This window comes from Apteryx rowi, unplaced genomic scaffold, assembly GCF_003343035.1.
Source record: "Apteryx rowi isolate R43461 unplaced genomic scaffold, aptRow1 scaffold_4, whole genome shotgun sequence".
Classification (NCBI taxonomy): domain Eukaryota; kingdom Metazoa; phylum Chordata; class Aves; order Apterygiformes; family Apterygidae; genus Apteryx; species Apteryx rowi.
The window spans coordinates 9,990,167-9,998,678 of record NW_020450529.1 but is presented as its reverse complement, the minus strand read 5'-3'; positions in this window follow the sequence as shown (position 1 = coordinate 9,998,678).

Genomic DNA, 8,512 nt, shown 5'->3' with positions numbered 1-8,512 from the left:
GGAGGGCAGAATTATAGTTAATCTGTCAATATTTAAAAAAGAATGAAAAATATTTCAATATAAACATATGAAACATACTTTATGTGTTAATGATACCCTACCACACAGGACACAGGGTCTATAATATATTTTTAACTGTCCTTTAGAGAAATGACAGCTTCCACTTAAGTTCTGCTGACAAGCTTTTGGCCACCGACGTACTCTGAAATAAAATGGGGCTGTGATTTATTAGTTGTGCTACGGGGGTGCTTAGGATTCCTAATTATGGTCCAAGCCCCTCTTGTACGAGGAAACATACAGATAAACCAGCAATGAGCTGTAACGAATGCATGCATGTGGCAAGGAGGCATGACTGACTGTCCTCCCTACATCGCTGTCTGAGAGACATCTCACTAAGTCCTGGCCTAGTGAGCAGAAATCCCCAGCATGGAAAACGCTGAGAACTGCTGGCCTGGTGAATTGATGGCAGCCGTTGTTCTCTGCACATGCAGTAATGTGGGCGGCTCTGTTCACTTTCTGGAGAGCGTGTGCCCGTATACGGCAAACGCTGCACATGCAGTGCTCGTGAATAGCCGAAAGCATGGACACAACGTTCCTGAGAACTAAAACATGTTTTTATGCCTGGAATAAGGCAGATGCGGTGAGAGCAGGCTGTGGGCCAACCTGTGGATGCTTGAACTGCCTCTGAACTTGCTCTGTAAATGGAAAGAGTCCATCCTGAGGGCCTTTCCTCCATTACCGAGTGCCCAAAGACAGACAAAAAAATTCAGTTAAACATTAAAAAGCTATTGACAAGAACTGGCTATAATACAACTGTTATCTCCAAGGCACTGCTCTTTCTCTGAATCTACTGTTATGTATCAATCAAAATTGTGAAATAACGTGGTGCTAATCTAAGAGTGTTTTTTGAGAAAAAGTACAAGCCCTCTCTTTTTAAAGGAGAAATAAAGAAATAAAGTAAGAATAACTGCTGATCTCCAAGCAGAAGTTTCAGTATTGCAGTCTGGAAAGGAAATGTAAAGACTATCTTGAGTTGATTGTATCACACAACCCCACCCCAGAACTAACTTGAAAACTTTAAACTGCTGTGTTAGAATAAAAAGGGAGAGAAGATAAAAGAAAGGAAGAAAGGGGGAGGGGGGAATTTGCTGTCTTATAAAATAATGGAATGATATATAATAAAATAAAGACTACATTATATGTGTTAGAAAGACTGAATGAAAGCCATTGCTGCAATTCACCGTGTCCTCGCTGGAGTCTGAAACTCCTTTCATTTGTTACTTTTTTAAGGAAAAGGAAGAATGCAGAAAACAACAAGAGTAAGAAAAGCAGGAAGCAAAACTAACAACTCAAACAGCAATACCAATTTAAAAACTAGTTTTCTTTTGTGCTACATCATTAAAATCATGGCCCTGAGTCTTTTTTCATTTGAATTCCTCTATGCCACACTGCGCATACAAACCAGCTGCACAGCTAGCATAGTATCACCTTAGCATATGAAACACAGCACCAGGGCAACAGGAGTATCACCTTAACACGAGGAAACATAACACCAGGGCAACAGTTTCTATTCCATCCCTATCTTTGGAAGTGATTCACAGGGCTCCTCTTCACCCCAGCCATCTCTGAATGTTAAAATAGTGTCTAGAGCACAAATTAGAATGCATTTTGTGCTGTTCAAAGTTGTAATAGAAGATTCTGTGTATTGCAGAGGTAGTTAAAAGGCTTGGGACCTTGAAGCAATTCTGAACTTGAAGCAAGGTTGAAGACAGCATTTACATTTCAAATCAGTATTTTTTATTGATATAACTTCAAGGAATTTAACAAAACAGATATCTCAGGAAGAAGATATTAACAAATCTTAAATTCAAAGTTCATGAGAACTGCACAGTGTATCAGTAAGAAAACAAAAAAAAATCCATAAATCTATCATGTGAATAATCTATTCAGAACCTCGTGCAGGTTAAGGAACAGCAGAGATTTGGCCCCAGAGTCTTTCTGCAAGTGATGTCAGAAAGGGGCAAATATGCTGTAGGCCTGCTAGCTGCTAAACCATCCTGAAAGAAGGGCTGTAAGTCTGCAGCAAAAGGAGAACAGAATGCAATGACAGCAAAAATAAACAAAGCTGCAAAGAGCATGGAAAGAGGGAATGAATGGTGGCAGAGGGACATCAAAATGTCTCATTCCATCATTTATAATAAAGCCCATATGACACAAAAATATGTCAAAACTTCTCCAGATCAGACTGTGAGCCATAGTCTGTGGCAAATGTAGCAATGTCATTTGGAGAAGGTTTGAATATATACATTGAACCAAAAACATAAAGCTTGACAACATTTCCCCACTTTTACATTGGCTATTTTGGGGATAAAACATTTCACTAAAACATTGCCATCCAACTAAAATACACAGATTCTTGGCAAACACCTTAATGAAATAGTCATTTGAGGGGTTAGCCCTTTTATGAACTTTTTAAGAAAGAAGTAAAATGTTGAAATTTTGATCAACTAACAAGCACGTAATGCATTCTTTTTACTAAAAGATTCATGAAAAAATTACCCTGTTTTTTGGCTAGCATTAAAAGGAATATGCGTATTCCTTGGTGTAGATTGCTCTAACAATCCTCATTCAGACCTCTCTCCTGGATTGTAGTTTCAGCAGCAGCTTCCATAGCCAGAGGAAAGATGCGGCAGTACAAGGCCATGTCTATAAGGAAAGCTAAGGAGAAAATGACCTAATGAAGTTATGAAATAAATTCTTCTTTCTGTGCTGTACATTTTGTTCTGCTGACCAAACCAACTCACCAAAACTAATGAACTGCTAATGTAATGCTAATGATTTCAAGAGGTTCCTTTGAATGCTTTAGGCCCATTGTGTTAATTAAGGCTTGATTCCAAAGTGGACAAAAATAAAGGAAGCAAAGAAAAATCATATTTATATTTCAATGTAAATCACTATGTTAATTGGGATATAATTCTGCTGCTGGGGGAAGCAGGGCAAAAAAATACTGAGTATTTTTAGACCTGTCATCATTAAATATAGTTGCTCCTGTCTTAATATTGATGTAAACCAGAAGTGAATATATTTTTTAATGCAAGTATTGCTAAATGTTGCATATCCCTCAAGGGCTGGATTTAAGTCCTGGTATAAAGCTTATAAAAATCAACAGTAACTTTTCCTCTGTCTTCAGTAGAATCTGAATCTAGATATAAATGAGTATTCTAAAAAAGAATAATAATGAAAAAGAAAAATCAAAGAACAAAAGCAAGGTATGATAGTTAAAATGTTGGTACTGACATCCAGTTGTAATAATAAACACTGTTTTCCCAAGGCAAAACTCTGTACATTTGTGGTCTGGTAAAACAGGGTCAAAAGGACCTTCTCTCCATACTAGACTGTCCTGGCAGGCTCAACCTTGCCCATTTGCAGTTCTTAGCATTTATTCAAGCAAAACTTGTGTTTACTTGAGCAGGACTACCAGTTTGGTCCAAGCGCTGCCTTTGCTCGGACTATTCAGGTTTTCTGCTCAGTGCACTATTCTAAAGAACCTGAGAACAGCATGAAGAAGGACTTTCTCAGCAAGAGTGCAGAATTATAAAGGGAGAAATGGAGCAGCAGTTTAGAACTCGTTGCTGTCATACTATCTAAATTGTGAGTTTATCAGCCGTCATCACTTAACTGACATTGCACCCAGTCCTTTTATGGAAGACTTTGAAGAACTATCCAAGTATCACAGGAAGTGGAGCTGGTGATTCAGCAGGTAGTAACCTTTCTGCATCATGGGCTGTTGAAAGTGCTCTGCTGGGAAAAGAGGGAAACAAAACTTCTGAAGCCTTGAAACTGTTAAAACACATAAGAATTCTTTTTTATTCAAGAGAAGAACTGTTAGCCCATATCCTGGACGTATTCTGCTTCAGGTAATTGCATTCCCCCCTCTAGTTCCAATTGGATACATTATTCTTCATTTCCTCTTTTAAAACACTGCTGTTGCTGTGACAATCTTGTTCCTTATCTGACCAGCTGGTTGTCCAATGCAATTTGAAAGATCTTTTCGACAAAGAATAAAATAAAGTAGGCTTTCCTTTTACTTAATTAATCCTTATTTTTAAGAGTTTAAATTCCAGAACTCAGGGCTTCTTCTTCAATCTCTCTGCAATTCAGAGTATTGTGCTTTCACAGCAGCCATATTGTGAAACAACTATTCCCTGCTTTATCCAAAATAACTGCAGTGATATAAAAAGTAATCCCTCAAAGACAGGGGAAAACACTAAAAAATGAGACCCCAGTAAGTAAATTTACTATTTAGGCATTTTTACTATTTAGATTGAAGTAGTGTCCATGGCATGTTCTTCCCCAGCTCAGAAAAACAAAGGCAGATTTTGATCCTGAAGGCAGATATCTCTAAAAGACAAATAAAAAAAGAAAGGTAGGGCTATATTATATGAATGAACAGTACAATTTGGGTAGACAGAGGGGAAGAGAGTTAGCCCAGCAAGGGACACTGGTGGATGAGCAAGAAGAGAGTCATAGGTCATCCCTAAGAGATAGGGAAAAGCATCAATTCAGTATAGTTTGGAGGTGGAAGCAGAGCAGAGAAGTGACTGAGAGTTTTGTTGACAATGAGAAAGACATGTAGAAAGTGAAAAGGATTCAGGAAAAACCTGGAGTTAAGTTTCAGTCAAGTTTGTGATTAAATTCCAGTTTAAACAAGTTAGTGGCAATACATCAAGAAGATGCAATGAAGAGAAGTTAACATGCAGAACCACATAATAGAAGTAAAGATGATGAAGTGGTAGAAATGATAACTATCCAAGTAAAAAACGCAGGTTGAAGTTGTATAAACAGAGAAAATAGAGAGAAACTGCATAGAGATACCTTCTCTGGAGATATTCAAAACCCACCTGGATGCGATCCTGTACAATGTGCTCTAGGTGACCCTGCTTGAGCAGGGGGGTTGGACTAGATGATCTCCAGAGGTCCCTTCCAACCTCAGCGATTCTGTGATTGTTTATAGAGGAAGAGACAGCCTTGAAATATCTGGAGGAGTTACACAGGCAGGCAGAAAGGTTTTACCACACTATATGACTAAACCTTTTGTGTATGGAGAAACACCAAATGAAAATTATATCAAATGATAAAGAATGATAAAGATATACATCTATGTCTCAAAGATCACAGCCATTTTCTCAAGTATTGGAGGTGTTGTCTCCTTATTGCTCTCACAGTCCAAAGCACACTCGCATCTGGTAAGCACTCTGGTAAAAACTGGAACAACAGAGTCTTCAAGCTAAGAATTCAACCTCTTCAGTCCACTCACCAGAAAAGAGAACTTCATTTCCTCTCTGAAAGCAAAGCATCCTCCTAGATTAACCAAATGACATTTCTTTTCCCTTTAGGACAAATTTCTAGAAAAGTTCACAGCTAATTGGCATGCAGCCAGCATAACATTCTCTGGCACCACATGCCCATTAAACTTCAGAGTTGCTGGCACAAAAAGGCTCTGCATTCTGTCCCAGAGATGGCTGTATTTCAGCAGTAATGAAATCGAAATACACACACAGAGCTACATTCTTCCCTCTAATACCCATGCAGCCCCAGTGAAAACAAAGCTGGCAAAGTTGGAAAAATTACATGGATGTAACCAAAGGCCATCCTGTCAATCTTTTATTAAGGCATTATTTCAAAACTATTCTCTCATTTCCCCCAAGTAATCTACCAACTCCATTTCACCCCTATAATAATCTCACAGATTTATTTATCAGGATTAACCATTTTCATTCTTCTCAGACTCAAATCCACCAATCTTTTCATTCCTGTCATCTCTGATTTTCCTCCAGGTATCTCTTTTCCATCAGAGAGGATTTTTGATGTTCCCTTGCAGCTGTTCCTCACAACAGCCATGATATTATCAGACAGTTCACTGTGTTGATAATGAGCGGGTTGAGTGGCCCATTAGCTCTGGCCAAGCACTGGTTTGTGAAGTAAGAGCTTTTCAAAGTACAGACAGGCAACTGGGGAACTGGGAGAAGAAGTTAGAGCCCAGAGGAGGAGTGGCACATTGGGTTGGAAAGGTCTATTTGTCAGCAAGGTTTACTGGCATAAGAAGGTCTCTTCTGGCTTTTGTTTGGTGGGTAAGAGGCATAGGGTTTTAAACTGCTTAATTTAAAAACTCCACAATGAGTTGCTTTGAGGACAAGCAATTGAAAACAAGCAGGCAGCCCAGCTAGGAAGGAAGGCTGATGTATCTGTGTTATTCCTATTCAATATAACTGCACTTTTACCCTGTCCCCCCCCATTTTTCCTGTATTCCTGGGGGTTTTTTTGGGAGTTGCTATGTCATGGGGTTACCTCTGCACTGGCACAGTTGCTTGAGTAACCACCAGTGTCTCAGGCACATCTGAAACGTTTAATAAGCTGAGCAGAACAAGTTGTATGGAGTACCAGGTGAACATGCTTTAAAAGCATTGCCAATTTCTATTTGCCAGTCACACTGTTAGGAGTAAAGCTGGCTTAAGAATTGGGCTGAGGATAAACTGGGTGATTCATAGAAAAATCCAAACTAAAGGGCCCAATTTACATTCAAAGTATGCGATTGAGGGAGTTGGGAAAAGGGAATGCTCAATCTCTTTCTGCAGAATGGATCCTTATTGCCTATTTCTTCTAGCCATAGTGATCAATTTTCAAGAATGTCTGTATTAAGTAAACCATGTATGTATATATGTGTATACATACTTTTAAAATACTGAGTTTCAGATTCCCCTGTGTGAAACTCAAACACCAAGACCTGGTCACAGGAGACTCATTCAAACTCCCAAAGGTCCCTTCCTGTTTTCTTGTTGTATAGCAAAGAATAGTATTTGCCCACTGTCTGTGAAACACTGTGCAATTATAAAGGTACATGGTAAAATATTATGGTAGAGTAATGACACACACATCAGTTCTCAGAACATTGCTTGTTATTTGTGATTAACCTACTTCACTAAAGAAAGCTGTGAGGGCAGACAATATGTCTTTCTGTTTGTTCTTTTAATCTGTATAATGAATTTTTCTGGGAGCTGACAATATCCACTGGCAGAAAAGACTAAAGAAACAGAAATGTTTTCCTATTTTGTTAGTAAACGTACTATAAAGCTAATAGTATTGTAGTGCAAGAGATGTTCTTGAAATTTTTACTTAAGATACACTATTTTATCTATTTTGACATCTCTCAGATTATTTTGGCCCTCCAGAGGATGCTGAAAAAAGGACTGCTGTCTATGTACCTGATTCCTCACAACCTGAGCTGTTGCATTATCCGTCATTTACAGGGATTCATTATCAACATACTGCACAAGGGTTTAAGCTATGAAACACCAACAGATTTGCCTGAACTTTGGAAGAGATTTCATGGCATTCAGGATTTGGGAGCAACATTGCAAAGAAAATATTTTTAAAATGTGACACTTTCTTGATATCGTGAGTTTGCACCAAGCATCTCTTGCCAAGGACAGTTCATTTCACTGGTCGGCTTTTGATTGCCTTTGCTCTGAGCTCTAGTTGACTGCCACATGCTCATTGTGTGAGCTCTATGAACACCGAACTGTAGTTATAGCAAAGAACTCTCCATCACGTAACTTGGGAAAATGTAATCTTTTCTTTTTTTCCTTTTCTATCTCTGTGCTACAGACAGAAAGCCAGTGCTTCCTCCACACCCACTCTCTGTGCCAGAAGCCTCACTGCAACTTCCTGTCAGTTTTACACACTAGGCTGTGGACTTCCTTTGTGTGAGCAAGAGTTTTATCTGAACATGCCATGTTAACTATTTGCTTACTAAGTGTTTCCCAGATCATAAATGATCATTTATTTTTAACACTTAGCAGTTAAACCCACTTTATCTGGAAAGTATTAGCGATGCTCAGAAAAAAAATGCAACTTGCACTATTTAATACTAAAATAAGAGAGCAAGAAGGGCTGAAAAATATAATTACTTGCAGGTAATAGATATCCTGCTTTGTATCAGCAGGCCTAATGATAGGCTGTTCACATCCAGAGGCAGACTAATGCATGCAAAAAACAGTAGTATTTTGCATTTATGAAACACCCTTCAGCAGTGGATCTCAAAACCCTTATAGAAGTGTAAGAAACACTGCCCCCAGCCTTTATGTTTCCTGCTCTCGGTGTGCCAAACTAATCTAAAGCAACCATTATCTGCTGGGACTGGAATTTCGACCCACCTCTGAGCTGTAGCTAAGCTGCAGCTCCTTTTCGGGTTACAGCGGGAACTTTGGGGGAGGGACCGGGCTGTCCCCGTCAGCGGGGGGGGGATGAGGCACCCCGCACCGCAGGACGCCCCTCACGGCTGGAGGCGGGGGGCAGCTCGCAGGCCGGCGGCCACCAGGTCACCCCCAGCTCCAGCTCTAACGCCCCTCACCAGCGCGGGGCCGCGGGAACAGCCCGCTGCGTGTCACCCATCCCCGAGTAAAGCCCTCTCCGGGCACAGCGGGGCGGAGAGGGGGCGCCGGGCCGGGGGAAG